This window comes from Gouania willdenowi, chromosome 14 (genome assembly GCF_900634775.1).
Source record: "Gouania willdenowi chromosome 14, fGouWil2.1, whole genome shotgun sequence".
In the NCBI taxonomy this organism is placed as follows: Eukaryota; Metazoa; Chordata; class Actinopteri; order Blenniiformes; family Gobiesocidae; genus Gouania; species Gouania willdenowi.
In genome coordinates, this window is record NC_041057.1 from 18,713,377 (window position 1) to 18,731,390 (window position 18,014).

Sequence of the window (18,014 nt, forward strand, 5' to 3'; positions counted from 1 at the left end):
CATCCGCATGATGCACTTGTCACACTCAAGGCCCGAGGGCCAAATCCGCCCCTTTAGAGCATTCAAGAAAGTAAAATGACAAAGAGAACATGAATCATTGTGTAAATTATTAACTATATCAGTTGTAGATATCTCAGCACCTTCAAATACACAATTTCAATGAAACTCTACAATATTTTCAGGTGCTCACAGTTTTCCCATGTTTTCATCACATGATTGCATGCAGTTGTTTCTTAAATTGTTGCAATTACTCTCAATTTTTTTGAAATCCTGCAATTTTTCTCAAATCATTCTACATAATTTCCCCAAATTGAATAGAAATTGGACACAAAACCAAAGAAATTTAAGTGAGGACTTGATTAATTTTGGTAACAGGCTTAAACCTGTTATCAATAACAGGACAACTGAATTGCAAATATTATTACATTTGTTGTACAATCAGAGTCCAAAAACAGGGTGTCACAACCTGCTGAGAGCTGCTGACCAGATCATTGCAAACTCTGCAAACTCTAAAACATTTCCCAGCCTATATAGACAAGGGTAAGGTCATCCTACAGGGTCATATTTCTAACCTTAGCTCATCACTATATATGAAATTACCTTGCTCTGGAAAAAGACAACCTATCAATCAGTGAAACAGGGAGCTTGTTGTTTGACCCCCAAGTTTAAATATACCCCAATGGTACGCTGACTCAAAAATGAAGGCCTCCAAGCTCTTCACTGTGATGTATTGAAAACAGTTAACCTTTGTTCAAAAGAGTATAAACCTTATAATATTGCGACGTTTAATACTTTGATACCCTTCAAAAGCTTTTGTAAAGTTTACTGTCTTGGAGAGCCATCAGTTTGTACTATATCACAAGTTTTGTATAGGTTCAACAAATGTGTAGAACACATTTTGGCAACCCTTCCTTTTGCAATCCCCTAATTGCCATTTATATAACGCTCAATTGCAAAGATAATGTGTAGAAAGCTTGATTACCAAATAATCAACAATACCTTCAGCTATATCAACTTTTGCAGAAGACTTGGTGGCAAAACACTGCAATAATAAATGGGATTTTAGAGTTTGACAGACAAAGAACCAACCGTGTGTTTTAAATGTAATGAAATCCAGCATGGTGAGTAAAGTAGTTCATACAGTTTAGCTTCCTGAGTGGGTTATTAACAGATGGCTCTTTCAGGTTTGGTGAATGCTGCAGTTTGTTGATGCTGTTGATGTTTTGGATCCTGATGGACATGATAACACAGCTTACACCCACACACAATAAGAACTAATATTCTCTTCAGTTTTCACATCCATCCTGTCATGAAGACCTAGATGACCCAAAGCATCAATTTAAGGAACTAAACAGACTGTGTTTATCATTGAATATTGTTTATGTGTCTGTGGCGCTCTGCAAGGAAATCAGTTTATCTAAACCTTTCAAATACGACCTTCTGAATTATTTGACCAGTTTATTGTTGTTCAGTATTGTGTTTGAGATTCATAGATGGTTTGTTTTTTATTATATGTCATGTATTAGCTTCACTAAAATATGTTGATTGTCAGGCAGCAGGGTGGTGCAGTGGTTAGCACTTGTGAGAAGATCCTGGGTTTGATGTTCAAGTGGACTTTGCATGTTCTCTTGTGTGTGTGTGTGTGTGCGCGCGTGTGTGTGTATGTGTGTGTGTTTGCGGATGCAAATAATGTGAGCTGGGAAAATTCAGTAAGTGGAACTACTTTTGGTGACAACGAGTCAAACAACTCAAATAAACAGTCATTACAACTATTGGCTAAGACTTTGTCTGTCTGCACAACCAACCAAAGTCTAAAGCAAACATTGGTGGATGACTCTTGACCAATTCTGCTTCATTGGATGGTGGGATAAGAAGAATCGGGCAGAAATACTCTAAAGGTCATTGTATTAACAAAATAAGTTGTGTCACTGTGTGCAAGATACCTTCATTCTTAGAAATATCAATTAGACTTCTACTTCAGTCTGTTGCTAATGCTAAATTTAACATCCTGTTCAAGTTTGCATAAGTGCACACAAAGCTGACACCAAAGTTTGGTTTCACTTCTTTTTTCTTCCCCCCCATTTTTCTTCATTATAGCAGTTAACGAATCATTTATTAATTTATTTATTTTCCATATTTGACCATTATCATTATCCTTACTGCCAGCTAGGAGATGACTTTGTGTGGGAGGCAGTCTTCTGTCATTCTTACACAGTGGTTGTCAGGATCGGTTTTGTTGTTTAGTCTTAGGGGCGTCTGGCCCGCCAGAGGTGACTTCATCTGGGTCGCCAGAACCCACTTCGTCTGTCTCGCCAGAGGTGGTCACGTCTGTCTCGCAAAGGGAGTCCCCTTCACCTGCGCCGCCTCATGGGAGGCCGCCAGGGTCCTGCTCCTCTGCTTCACCTGTGCTACCTCATGGGAGGCCGCCAGAGATGTCTGTTTGCTTGGTTGGTGACTGCATAGCTCCCTCATGTTTCCACCCAGGTGTGGCCCGTTCCCAATCAGCTTCTCTCACTATTTAGCTGAGTGCTTGGACACAGAATGGATGCTGGATCATTGTTAATGTCTTACGTCATTGTCTACCCTCCTTTGGGTCCTGCTGCTTTTTGCTCCCTGCTCCCTGGTTTCTTCGTGCTGCTTTTTTTGGATTTTAGTTTTGTTGGAATAAACATAAATTGGTCCCGAGAATGCTATGCCTGCATTCTGCCTCCATCTCTCCTTGCATTTGGGTCCACACCCACACCACACCGTGACAGTGGTACTTTTTGTTAAGTCATTTCTTCAAGAACAGGGACTTTAGCTGGTGCTCTTTGTCTCTAAAAATATGCTGGCATTTGTCCTTCAACTTTGCCGTAAAATGTCAAGGCTTCTTGGTGCCAGTGGTACCCCTGCCTCCACATCTGTTAGGACACATTCTGGTGGCATATTGACAAAAGGGTGAGAAAAGTTGGATTTTCATGGTGAAGCTTAGAATTAAAGTTGGAGAGTTTGCTGTGTAATGTTTTTTCTGTCTTGTCAAACAGGAATCATGTTACAGTTTCTACTGACATCAAGGACAAGGAAATCACGGTTGAGATGTGTTCAGTAGGAAAACTGGAATAGAATAAATTAGGTCATTAATGAAAGACATGGAAATGGTCACGGATAACAGGTTACTTGGTCAGGTCATCATTGACCTGGCCATCATTAAATGAAGATAGAATAAATGAAGCAGAACTCATTAAAATGATATATCAATATTGCAATTTTAGGCACATTCAGAGATGGCCACATTTTTTAAACACATCAAATCTTTCTAATTATTGTCCAAAACAGTAGTTTAGTAGTTTGAAAATACTTTTTAAAACTCAAAAGTCACTTAAAAGTCACCCTTTTTTTCTTTACTGTCAGCTGTGCTACTCTGTTTTCAGCTTCATCTGTGAACTGTCACAGCTACACAGACGTCTCAGTCCTCCTAGTATCAGCGCTACAAAAACCTCACAAAAACTCATAATCCTTTTCTAAACTCTTTTGAAATATGGGGAAATTCTGTGCTGCAATCCCATAGCAACACGATTTTCAAATGCAAAGTGTAGAGAAGAAAGGAAATGGGAAAGTCTACCAAAGAATAAGAGCACTCACAAAGCACAAAGCATCTCCAAGTGCCATATATCCTCTTTGTCAGATATTCAGTGATCCCGATCATGGTATATGATCATTCACACTTTAAAGGCTTGGAAGACATTTATATCCTATTTGATAATGATACAGTAGATCCAAATGTTTGGGCTTCACCATTTTAATTTTTGAAATTTCACCAATGATGATTGGTGTAGCTGGTCAAATCAACTCCCGGCCCAGATTATAAAACAATAGGCCAAATTGATTAAACATTTGGCATACAGCATCAAAGTACCTTTATAGACACGTTTAGGTTACTGCATTTCTCCTTATGGCCTAGCCGCACAGAGCCATGCAGTAACCTTCTTATTTCATGTGGACATCCTTTCTGTTTTCATCCAATGGCAATAGACAAGGCTAGACCATCTGAGATATTTGACACGAAACAAGTGCTGTATTAATATAATGCTCCACCTGTCAACCAGGAACGTAGCATCAGCAATTGCGCCACAAGGTGAAACCTTTGAGCTTGTGAGATTTCCAGGACACCCATACATTTAGTTTTAGTCTATTTTGTCCCTTCTGTTTTATTTGCTCTTTGCCAGTAGATGAAGGCCATTAAATGACAGAATCACCTACAATGAAAGAGCTCACATTCTTGTTTTATCGTGAACTGCTTTCCTGGACTTTTCTTTTGTAATCTATTACATTAGTTGTTGTTGAGTCACTGCGGTCAGTATACGAGTTATCTTTCCTGAAGCCAGTACTCAGTAACTGAGCTGTCTGAATCCTGTCAAAATGTCATTGAAAAGGGCTAGAGAGGAGTTACTCTATACCTCAGATGGTAAATTAATTTCAGAAGATGAGTTTGTACATCTCTGTGATGTGGTTAAAGGTAATTTTGGTTTGGCAGAGGGGTTGTCTTCTGAACGAGAGGTTGGGAGTTCAATCCTAATGCTATACCTGTCTTCAGTATGTGTTGAAGTGTCTTTGGGCAAGATACTGAACCCTAAGTTGCTTCCATGGGTTGACTAGCACCTTGCTTTGCAGCTCTGTATCATTAGTGTGTGATTGTGAGGGTGAATAACCTGATGGTACTACCTTGGTGGTTACAGAAACCACTATATAAATCAAGTCAGTTTACCATTATATCGTATATTTTGATGCATATATCATATTAATAAATATGCTGAATAGTTTTCTCACCCTATCCTAATGTATGGTGTGCCACCATCAGTTGTAACACGTTTAATTTAATAAAACCACGAAAACCATTTATCTTTGAACTGCGTGTTCTAGTACAGTGTTTCTCAAATGGGGGTATGCGATGGCACTACAGGGGGTACGTGAGAGAGAGAAAGAAAGAGAGGGGGGGGATTAACAAATGAAAGCATTAAAAATGGGGTTTATTTTTAGTTAAAAGTGATAGTCACACTGCATATTACCAGCAACTCATAAGAATGACAACAAAAACACACAAAATAAGAGAAAAATATATTTAATAAAATGAACAATCAACAATAAAATACACAAAATAACACCAAAATCATACACTAAGAGAGAAAAATACTTACCATTACCAGCAACACAGTACACAAGATCACTACAAAATACACAAAAATAACAGGGAAACATACAAAACAACTTAAGTAACAACCAAAAACACACACGCTGAGATATATTAATTTTAATAATACCAACAACACACAAAAACGTGCAAAATAAGAGAAAAATACAGTGATTAATAAAAAAGAAAAGGCAAACAACAGCAAAATACACAAAATGATACCAAAGACACACAAAAAGACACCAAACACACAGAATGACACAAAACCACACAAAATGATGATTGAACTTATCTTGATTAAAACATGAACTGAAAATACAAGAGTCACTCTTGGTCCCACACCAGGAGGGAGATGACCGTAAATGAAATAAGTTTATTCAAGAAGCACTAAATACAGTTTCATTCCATTTATTTACAAAATGAGGTTTTTTAAAAGTGTTTATCACTCATTCATCCCATCATTATGCTCAATAGTTGTTTTTTCACAGTATTCTGAGTAAAATGTGGTAGTCAGACATAAGGGGGTTCTTGGATTTAAAAGTAAGAAAAAGGGGGTACTAAAGCCAAAAAAGTTTGAGAACCACTGTTCTAGTAAATACGAGAGTGTGGGCGTGTCCACGTTGTAGATGGTCCAGTTACGGCGGGCAACACCAACATTTACGGCTGAAGTCTGGATTATTGGAGCTATTTCCAGGTACTGTACTCTACAGTACCTGGAAACTCCAGCTTGTCACAGTCCTCTGCTCCCTGCACTGTTCCATTCTCTTCAGCCACTCCCCCTCCAACTCATGCCACTCACCTGAATCACACCTGGTGCTCATTATCAAACCAGTTTATAATCCATTAGGCTCACTCGCTCCTTGCCAGATCGTCGTCGCAGCTTGCCTGACTCTAGCGCACTTTCTCTCAGTTTGGTTCCAACTTCCCGCCCAGCCCTCCTCTCCATCCCTGCCCTGGTAAATCCTGCTCTTGGCACGCCGATCATAGGACTTGATTTAAACCACCGTTTGTTGTATTGCTTTTTTTGAGTCCTGCCTCATCCCCACGACATAGCATTGATCTATCCTGAGATAGCAGACAGACAATTACGCAACTGCACATCAGTTCTCTATTTATGAGCTTTTTGTGGCTGTATTTTTTCCTGATGTATGACTGCCAGCCTAAAAACCTGCGGTTAGAAACAGAGTTTGAAAAGTGTAATTCACAGAGAAGAAAAAGGCAACCAATATGAAAACTTTTCAACCATGTTTAATAAAAACGATTTAAAAACACCACAAAATGAACTTTTTGACAGAATGCATCATAGGCAAATTAAAAGGCACTATCAGGTGTTCCGCTATCACATTTCAAAAGCTTTGAACACAAGCAAGAACATCTGGGCCAAGGATATCCACTTTTGATCCACGTTTACCTTGATGTTGTCTGGGACAACCACCTCTGCAGAGCAAGCAGTCAGATAAACTCTCAGGTTTCAGATTAACACTTTAAGACCTCGAGCAACCTTTGGACAATGTTTACAATGACACAGTGTTATTACAAAGCAATTACAATTATGATTTCTTCTGTTTGAAAGAATAAAACGTTACGGTACAACCAATCTAGGACTTCCGTCTATTACATAATGTCACTGACACTTACATTAACTCATAAACTTACATCTTACGATCTCTTATCTAGACTGCATCCATGGAAACCACCAACTGAGGTTTTTAGGTCAGGAACACCCTCAACAGGTGGTCTGTTCTTTACAAGGCTAATACACAACAAAATATATGATTTTAGGCAACGTGATTGTACCATTAAACGCTTTTTTTTTTTTTTTCTTCCTGTAAGCATTTAACATGTTTTAGCTGTAAAAATGTCTGATCCCAAAATGTGTTTCATTGTATCAAACTGTACAATGACAATGATATATTTACCCACTTTTATTTTTGCAATGTCAAAAGTTACAGAGAAACCCTGTTCGTTTGTCTTCGAACTGGGAATAAGATGCTTTTTACGAAGCTTATTCTGCTACTCATCAAGTAAATTACCACTTAGCTAATGATCTATGTGCTTGTGCTGTTTTTCTGTAACCTTGAATCGTCACTTTCACAGATTTCTCAGTTTTTCAGGTCAGGAGAAGAAAGTCTAATGTCTCAACCTTGGCTTTTTGTCTCTGAGAAACCTTGATTTCTCTTCTCTGCTCTCCCACACATTCCCGCCTTTACCCTTGTCCTCTCTGAACTCATGTGCGAGGGTGATGTTAGACTTCATGCTGTACCAGGGACACTAAAGTGTTTACACACAGTTATATACATGTATTTCTTACTGTGAAACCAGTGACATTTAAGCCAGAGCAAACACATGCTTAGAAACTCAAAAAAATACTCTACAAACAAAATCCCTAAAAATGTATTTTCTGTTGAAAGGCAAATGTTTGGAGGTCTTCTCATCATCCAACAAGCAGAAGCAAGGCTACTCTCTCTGGCAAAAAAAAAAAAAAAAAAAAAAAAAAAACACCACAAAATGCAGGTGTTAAATGTTGCTGTCGGGTTTTTTTTTATTGAGGACATTACAGTCTGGCAGTCATTCATGGCCTTCATGGAGCCTGCCTTTCCTGGAACAAAATCCTTCAAGCAGACATAGAAAAAAAAAGCAAATGACCTAACAAGCAGTATCATCTTGAGAGCCATAACTGTCTAGAGCACATTGATTCACGAAACATCTTCAAACCTGCAGGTCAATGTGTGTCCCTTTTTTACGAAAACTAAGGACTTAGAACTGTAATGAAAGGGAGAATGCAATGGGTGTTAAACGCTAGAGGGAACGATTTTTCCCCCCCCCCTGTTTTGTTTAATTATAAAACAACAACTTTGTAGACAGTTGTAAGGTGATGTTTAGCCCTTTAAGTGCCTCTGTGACAATGTTTTACCCTAAGTTTGAGAGGATTTCATTTTAAAGGAAAAGTCCAATTGGGAGTTGGTGCATCCTCAGGTTGGAGAAGCAGATTCGAAAGGAAACGACGATCACAAAAACTTTTTAAAACTTTTCTTATGTTGATAAAACAGAAATACATTTCAGCGTCTCAGGACAGCCTAATCCCTACACCGGTTTCTACATTTAACAAAAGGCATTGACTTGTTGCCCTGATGTGAGGCAGAGGTTTTAATCGGAATGCAAATCAGAAATGCTTTGACACATTAAGTTTGCACATTACAAGGAATCTGGTTTGACGAGGTACAAAGCACACAGGCCCACACACAAACAAACATAGACACACAGCAATAGAGAAAGTAAAAAAGCGATAGATGAGCATATGTAAAAAAGGGAACAATAGTTTGCTGGGTAAACTATTTAGTGATGATAGTGTTCGCTGTCGGGAAGTCCCAGTGTGTTGAATCCTGACTGTGTATCTGGGTCTGTATGTTATTTATATTTTTCCCCATGTATGATTGCTTTTTGCCTCAAGGCACCTCTTGAACACCTAAATGGACACAACTGGCCATGATGCTTGATAAGTATATCCGGAATATCTCTTCATTATCGGGCTTCACTTAACCAAACATTCTCCGTCACAGAGCAGCTGTACTATGAAGCAGGTTATCAACATGTTCACTTTAGCCAGGTATTTCCAACCTGACAACGTGCGCGCTCCTATAAAAGGGGTGGAGCTTGCAGCGTCTGAGCAATCCCAAACACGGAGAAACCCTGCAGAGCAAATTACATCACAATTCACATTCATCAGAGAATAAACAGACTCTGATCAGTTTCACTTTATTAAGGCACATACCTTGTCTTGTCTGTGGCTCTGATGCTGCGTTCATACGACATCAAAAGGTGGACAATATTTGTATTTCATACAGCCTGTATCATCTTACAGTACTGAGGCTTTTTGAATAGCCACAGAATACATGAATGTATGGTTTTATTGATCTGAAAGCAACTGACGCATGCAGACTTTATCAGCTGACTAATGTACAGTAGCTCAGTCCATCAGATAAAAATCTATATGTTTCCAGTAGGAAGTCATCGGTAAAGGACAAGATTGCACTGATGCCTAATATTCTCTCTCAGTCAGCTGATCAGATCAGAACAGATCAGGCAGCGATGTGTCCAAAGAACAATCCACCTTTTCTTGGGCAGGTCGTTTTCCAAGAGAACTGATTGGTCAGGAGGCGGACGTTTATGCTGGCTCGAATCTTATCCTTGTACTTAACCTGCTCCCAACCAGGTTAGTCGTTCAGCCTAAGTTACCATGGTGATTACCATTTTTAAAAAGCGTCGTAGAACAGCACGCATTGAATAAATCTCAGAAGTTAGCGCGATAAGAGGAAATCCAACATCGTAGTACAGGCCCAACAAGTGCCACTTGTTGATTAACTGGTCACTTTACTCATGCTCAAAATATACTATTTTAGAATAATTACCAAGTTTCATCCGGATCGGATCTGGATTGTGCATTTCACCCAGATTTTTGGGAAAAAATGGGGGTTCCCATACATTTGAAGCTATTATATCATTATAAAGGTGGATAGAATTTTCAGTAACACACTACTTGAAGTTTTATACAGAAGGCTGACATTACGCTGTCATTAGCATTAGTTAAGATTGGAGTTCGGGGTTATGGGTTCGGTTAAGGTAACGATTGGCTTAAAGTAAGGAACGACACTTAATGACAGCCTTCATGACACCTTATTCATGCTAATGACAGGTGTCATGTCATAATAATGACAGCGTAATGTCAGCCTTATCTATAAAACATCTAGTAAAGTGTTACCAAATTTTCTTCTTTTCTTTCATTCTTTAAAGTGTGAATAATCATGGTACCATGAACAGGATAAAGTATGTTTTATACTTCATTAGAATGTCAGCTAGCTGGGCTAGCTAACTGTAGTAGCACGCCAATCTTATTAACAGCTATTATTCAGTATTAGCTTGATGCTACACAGCTTTGAATTAATAATATAATGCAATGAAATAACATCATAGTGCATGTATATTTAAGGACTTTAAATGTAACAAGAAGACATAGTCATCAACATCCCCCGCCAAAAAAAAAAAAAAACAGATCAAGGGCAATAACTCCGGAAAAAAATAATTGCACACTTATTTTCAAACTCCATCAAGGTATTGATACCCTGAAGCCACACATCAAATTTGGTTATCTTATCTTAAACAATTTCTGAGAAAAGCTGTCCCCTTTAACTTGGACGCACGGACAGACGGAGCCCAAACCTATATCCCCCCGCCACAAAGTGGAAGGGGGGTATAGTAATATATCAAAGTAAAGCTTAAAATGAATAGCAAATGTGAATATTGTGTGTTGATTATAAATACTGTGCTTGGTGGGAATGGGGGTGGGACTGCTTTTGTCCCACTGATGGGTAGGTGACAGGACTAGACACTTTGAGGTTATTGTGACATGACGAAGAATTAAATAAACAATCACAAGCCAATGTATTTACAACTTCTCTAAAAGCATGTTTTGTCCACTTTTGGACCATCTCTTTATCCAACAGTGGTAAAAGTTAATACGGGTTTTGTATTAACAGTGACGCTCATAATGCATGTACAGCTGTTAATCTGTGCAGTCCCTGACTGTACTTTGTGTTCCCAGATCCAGTGTAGCATGGCAGCACCTGTTTGTCAGTCAAAACACAGAAACAAGTGGGTTAAAAAAATGTCATCCTTTATTTCTCACTATTGATATCTGTATTTCTTAAACGTCTTCATCCCACACTTCCAAAAAAAAGCATTTATTCAACCAAATATAGATACTCGTTCACCACAGACTATACAAAGAAGCTATCTATAGTCAACATTCTGATGATTTAGTCTTACTCGTCTTGTGGTCCGCAGTTGGCCTTGCTCTGCTGTCTGATGTGGTAGAGGGCACCAATGGATATTACTTGAGAAATGTTTAATCAATATTTATTTGCTTGGTAGTCAGCAGTGCTGCTTTACAGCTAGAAGGCATGGGTCTGCAATTGGGTTTTTTGTATCTTCCCCATGGAGCCAGTGTTTTTCCACAAAATACTCTGCTTTGTACGACTAAACTCTGATGTGTATGACTAACTACAGTTACTAATTGTAAGAGATGTTTGTCCCTGTGATTGCCTCTGTGTGTGTTAATCCAATAACAGACTGTCTCCCAGTTTGATGGCAAATGTCAGCTGGAAAACGCTTATGCAGACTCAGCAAATAGCGAATAAGGGAATGAGTATTATAGGTATATTTTGTACCTTACTTTAAATGGCATTTAAACATTCACACTTCTTCTTCTTCTTCTTCTTCTTCTTCTTCTTCTTCTTCTTCTTCTTCTTCTTCTTCTTCTTCTTCTTCTTCTTCTTCTTCTTCTTCTTCAAGCCTGTAAAGTTCAACATTTCGAAAATTCACAACAACCATATGTGTTACAGATTTTCAACTTACACCAAAATGTAGCTCCAATACTTTTTAAAAAAAAATAATTTCTCCTTCAATAATTTCTGGTAAATTGACACCAAACTTGTTTCAGCGCATCTTCAGACTGTCCTACAAAAAATGATCCATGCAGATTTTTGATTTATTGAAAATTGAGCGTCCAGTGCATCAAAATGTTTGACTGTAAACTGTAATGTCAACGTATAATTGCATTTCCTGCTGAAGGCGTTTTAAGAATGACAATTTTTTTTTTTTTTTCTAACCAGCATTTTGTCTTTACAAAAATTACATTTTAAATTGTATTACATGTTCACTTATGGAGCCAATAAATCATTATTAAAAACAAATGACCAACATCTCCATGCTGTCTAGTTGCAATATGTGAATTTTCAGATTTTCGTCTTAATATCTGAATTTTTGAAAGCCTTCAAACGCTGACAGCTGCTGTTTTGTTTTGCCTAAAATTGCTATAATTTCGAATTTATCATTTTAAAAATGTTTCCTAGAAAATGACCTAGATTTCTTTGTCAGTCACATTTTTTTTTTTTTTCTGTCAATGCCATCTTTAGTTTCAGCATTTAATTAATTGAAATAAGCTGTCACTTTATGCTTACTGTAATATATATTATCAAAGCATTGAGCATCACCAAAATCAAATTATTTCTCTTTTCATCAAGTTCTTCTTAAAAGCATAGACAGGAAGAGGTTGGTAATGATGTTTAGAACTTATCCCAAAAGTCTCAGAATTCAGATTCCCCTCTAATGTTGTTTACTTGGTGACCTATCCAGATAATCCGAATCAGCAGAAAACTGGGTATCAGCTTTAATTTGACTTGTTTCTATATATACAAACGCATGTTGTCCATCAGAAAACTGTCAGCAGAGGCCAACCTGACAGTACTGCAAATTCACATCTGCTTCATATTTGTCAGTGATAGTTGTAGAAAAACGCTGAAATACACTGAGAGAATACATTATGTGTGGAGAGTTTGTACTGGTGTACCATTGCAAATGTGTTTTCTGTTGTCTGTACTTTAAACAGTTACCTCAAGTTGCAATTTAGCGTTACTGAATACATTTACATGCACGCACACACTTTTCATCACTTCTTCACCAGAATGCTGCCTTTAATCAAGCAGCTCCCAACACCTGAAATACATCGGAGCATGTTAATGATGCTGTATCACTCACTGATGAAGCCATTGTATGAGTTTCTTTTTTCAATGAGTTTTGGGTAGGGTTTTTTTTTTTTTTTTCTGGAACCAAGCAGGGAACATACAATGCTCCTTCAACAATAGGTTTACCTCAATTAACAATCCCTTCCAGGAGGATGCTCAGCTTCTTCAAGCACAAGTCAGAGTGACACTGAGAGAGCAACAGCTGCTGTGAACAGGGTCACGCTGCACCACAGAAGGCAGAGCTTACACTGGGATGTCTGCTCTTCTTCCTCAGCCCTCAGTTTATAGGAGGATTTCTCCCAGACTCAGACATTTACGCTTTTTAATTGTATTACAATAGAAACAAAGAATTATTCACAGCACCACTGTTGATTTTAACTGCAAATGTGGATTTTGTTTTAGTCATTGTCTTTTGACTAAAATGCAAATTAATTTGAGTCAAAATGTTGTCTCTAATTTCTGAATCCAAGTACCCCCCTTTGTCTGACTACAACATTTTGCTCAGAATACTATGAAAAAAACTACTATAGAGCATAATGATGGAATAAATAAGTGATAACACACATTTCAAAAAATTGCAGTGTAAATAAGGGGAATGAATCTCTCACCAAGTGTGGGACCAAGTCTGACCCTTTTATTTTCAATTCATGTTTTAATTATTTTATAACTTTTTGATATTTTTAACTAAAATAAACATTATAAAACCCATATTTTGAAAATTTTCATTTGTTAGTTTTCTGCTATCTCTCTCTCAAGAGTGTGGTGCCATTGTGTACCCCCATTGGAGAAACACTGGTCTAGTTTTTAAATCTATTACAGGTATAGTCGAAAAAAATATAAAGCATAAGAGTTTGTGCATTTTTTTTAAAGATTCAATTAGCATTGATCAGCCTGATATTGGATGGTATTTGTAAGATGAGCCAAGTTGGGTCTACTTTTACAGCACTTCTTTATTGCTGCACTCTCTTAGCATAGGGCTCCTTTCTTAAGCAAGGTCGTAACACTGCTGCTACATATTGCCATATGTGACATCTCCCCTTTTCATTTATTCTCAATAACTCAGGATATTAAACATTAGCAAATGTCACTCAACTCAAACATATCAACATAGCTTCAAATTCAAAATGCTCCATGACAACCAGAAACATTGTTTTTTTCTTACTGTACTTACTGACCCGGTTTGCGTTTGTGTACACACAGGATCATTTACTTCACTCTGTTTGGATGAAACACTCCCTGGTGTGTCAACACCTGCTGACTGAGGATCTACACTTGCACCCACCATGGAATCTGGTTGGTCAGACGTTGTAGGCTGAGGAGTGGGTCCTGCTCGGAGATGAAGTCTATTCCGCCGCTGCACCGCTCCTCCCTCTTGTTTGGCACCGTGCCGTCAATTATAGTAGAAAGTTTGTTTAGCCTTCTCACGAGCATCTTTCTGTTCAACAGTCTTCTTGTTGGGCCATTTGGGCTGAAGATTTCTCTCAAGCATAGGGAGTGTTGTTCTAATTTTTCTCCCCATCAGCAGTTCTGTAGGACTGAACCCCGTTGTGGAACATGGAGTCGAGCAATAGCACATGAGGGCTTTCAGTGGGTCTTTCTGCCGAAGGATCCTCTTCGCGGTCTGCTCTGACCTTTCAGCGTGACCGTTTCCCTGAGGTTGATGCGGGCTTGATGTAACGAGAATGAAGTCGAGCTGCTGTGCCAGCTTTCTGAATTCTGTACTGGAAAACTGAGGTCCATTGTCACTCACCACCTCCTCAGGGATCCCGAACCTATCAAAGGTTGCTTTCAGTCTCTGCACCACTTGAGCGCTGGTTGTAGATGGAAGAAGCAGTATCTCCAGGCAATGAGAATAGTAGTATGAAATCACAAGATAATTGTGTTTATCATATTCACACAGGTCTAGAGCAATCTGCTTCCACGGACGATTGGGTAACAGTGTGGAGATACTGTAAGAGGCTCCTTCTGCTGAGTTTGCTTCTGTTCCTGACAAGTCTGACATGACTCTACAGTGTTCTTAACCTCAACACACAGACCATCTTCTGTAAGATTTCATCTCTTAATGTTCTCGGAACGACGATTCTGTTTCCCCCCTATGACGAAACCGTCAGCCACTGATAATTCATTTTTCACCTTCATGTTGAAGGTGAAAACGTTTGAAAGAACGTTGCCAGCATATTCAGGCCATCCTGACCTGATGAGTTTGGTGACAGCCTGTAGTTAACTCTCCATTGCTGTTGCCATTCTTATACTATCCATCTTGGTTGGGGATGCCTTGCAATACTGTGGCCACATAGCATGCTACATCCTCCTGTGTGTCAGTCTCATTTTTTGTGTGTGATTGAGGGCTGCGGGACAGGGCATCCGCTGCAACAAGAGTTTTACCTGGTACGTATTCAGCTAAAGGATTGTACCTCAGCAGTCCCATCAACAGACATTGGCATCTCACAGGGACGTTGTCAAGTCTATGATTTTTGATTAATGGAACCAATGGTTTGTCGTCAGTCTCCAGCCCGAACTGATCCAAGCCGCATGAATATTTGTCAAACTTCTCACACGCCCACAGGCCAGCCAGACACTCTTTTTCGATATACGCATAGTGTTTTTCGGCTTCTGTGAGACACCTGGAGCAGTAGGCTGCGGGCTTCCACTGTTCTCCATGGAGCTGGAGGAGCACACCCCCCAGACCGTAGCTGCTGTTGTCAGCAATTCTTTGATGTTCTGAAAGTCTGACTGTTGTGAGTGACCCCAGGCCCAGGCGTTCTTGCCCCTCAGCAGTTCATACAGCGACTGACCTATTGTGGAAAGGTTAGGTACGTACCATCCCAAGTGGTTCACCATGCCCAGGACGGTCATCAGCTCCTGAACATCTCCTGGTGGCACTAACTGATGGATGGCTTTTACTTTGTCTGGGTCTGGCCTTACCTCTCACTGGTCAATAAGATGTCCCAGAAAGCGTAGCTCACTTTGTCTGAACAAACTTTAATCTTTGTTGAGTTTTAGCCCAGCTGACTCAACCTGCTGTAGCACCTTCTCGAGCCTAGCGTCATGTAGTTCTATTGTGGCTTTGTAGATAAGGATGTCATCCATGAAAACTTCAACCCCTTCCAGGCCCTGCAGAGTTTCTAACATTTTTCATTGGAAGATCTCAGGTACGCTGGAAATTGTGTAAGACAGCGGGAGTTACCCTGTAAGACACGGGCTGTATTATAAAGTGCTACCAAATTAATAAATAAAATGCAGTATGCAAATACAGCATTTGAGCTAGCACACCTTGTCACTTTGTGAACAAATCCTGGTTACTCTGTATTTGTAACTAATTGTAGAAAAAAAAAGTCTTTGGGGTTGCTAGAAATTTGTGATATAAAAACGGTCACTATCCAAAAATGGTGGGGAACCACTGTATTATATGTTTGCGAATACTCACAGATAGATTTGTTGTGATCAATGCACAAGACCACATGAGCCATCTTATGTCCACAAGCACCACCCGCTCACTTTCTATTGGATAACTTACTGGGCTGTCCCACCTTCCACGCAACAAAAGTTGTTTTGATTGAATACCTTCCAAAAACGATTGGATTTCATCCCATTTTAGCATCATAGTTTTTATTATAATTTATTGTTTTTATTAGTTAACAAAAAAATCAATACATTTTGGTGTTTTTTTAAATTAGTCATAGTCTAGTTATGTAATACCTGCTCATGTTTTTGTCGTATTGCTAACAAATCTAATGGGGGAGAGAAAATTCACATTGAGATCTAAGTCTAATCAAATGTTACCGTGCACCCAAAGTTTAGTGTTGTCATCCGTAATACTGTGAAATGAGGTTGTTGACTTTTTCAGCACACTTGGACCAGCAAACACTCTTTGAAACAATGCCGACAGGACAGATAGCAGAAACATACAGCCACATATGCAATGATTTTTGGAAGGTACTAGAAAACAGAACACTGATCAGTGCATTTAAAGTCGACAGACAGCAACAAATCATGTGCAGTTCCTAAGAGACCCTCTTTCTTTGAGAATAATAAGCAAAATGACAATAATATTCAGTGAAAACTTCAATTTATTAAGCCCGGAAACACTTCGAGCTTTTAATTAAGATTCTAATCTCCTGCTACAGATACAAGGAGTAACATCTTTGAGAAAAGTGCTAGTGGAACTACATGTAACCTCATCGCCGTCCACTGTCTGTTGCTTTTACCATGCTCGATTCCCATCTGTCTTTTTTCAGCAACTTTGCACACCACTTTCATTGCACGGTATCTCACACCCTAAAATTAACCAATGTCTGCTACCAAATAAAGAACTGTAATCCAAGCACATCACAGGTCAGCACACCACTAATCATATTACAGCTTTCAACTTTTTTTTGGCATGAAAAATATCACTAATGCATTCTACATGAAGCACTTCTTATTGACTCAATAGTTTAACTGTAATTTAAAACAAGGAGCTACATTTCAGAATTGTTTGCTGGCACCTAAAACAGCCGAATTAGCAGATTCTGAGGATAAGAATGTGAAATGTGTCGACCACACCGGATTGCCGTTACTCGTATCAGCACACACTGGATTACATGTGCAAGTGGGATGAGGGCTCCAATAAACTGTAAAAATAAATAAATGAAGCAGAAATAAAACACAAACAAATGGTGGAAAAGAACGGCAAAATGCCAAATAGGGGCTGCTTCAGTAACAACAAACAGGTGTTGACGGCAGACCAGGCAAAGCTTTAATTAAAAAAAAGAAACTGAAATGGTGCAGTCTGTGAAAAGAGTCTCCTCAAATACAATATTTCTTGTTGTGTAAATATGTCAATAAAAGATACAGCAAATAAAGATATGTGCTACTCTAACGTATTATCCAAACCATAAACATGCACCAAAAGAGAGGTTGTTAAATATTCTATGAGCAACATTTCACTGGCATTACTCACACCAGTGGTCCCCAACCTTTTTGGGGTCGTGAACCGATTTTAAGATCACAAATTTCTGACGAAACCCAGAGACAATATTTTTTCTTCGTAGAATTCATTTTTGATTATGTTTATGATATTTTGTCAGTGACGTGCAGTCAGGGTAGGCAAGGTAGGCAGTGCCTACCCAACGGTGAATTGATATTTTGATTATTTGTTTTAATTACAATATAATTATAAAGTATTTATTTTTCCATTTCCGATAGCCTACAGTATCTATAAGTTTGAAAGTGTCAGCATTTTGTGCTTTTCGTAGCCCAAATGACTAAACATCACTATTTCCTGG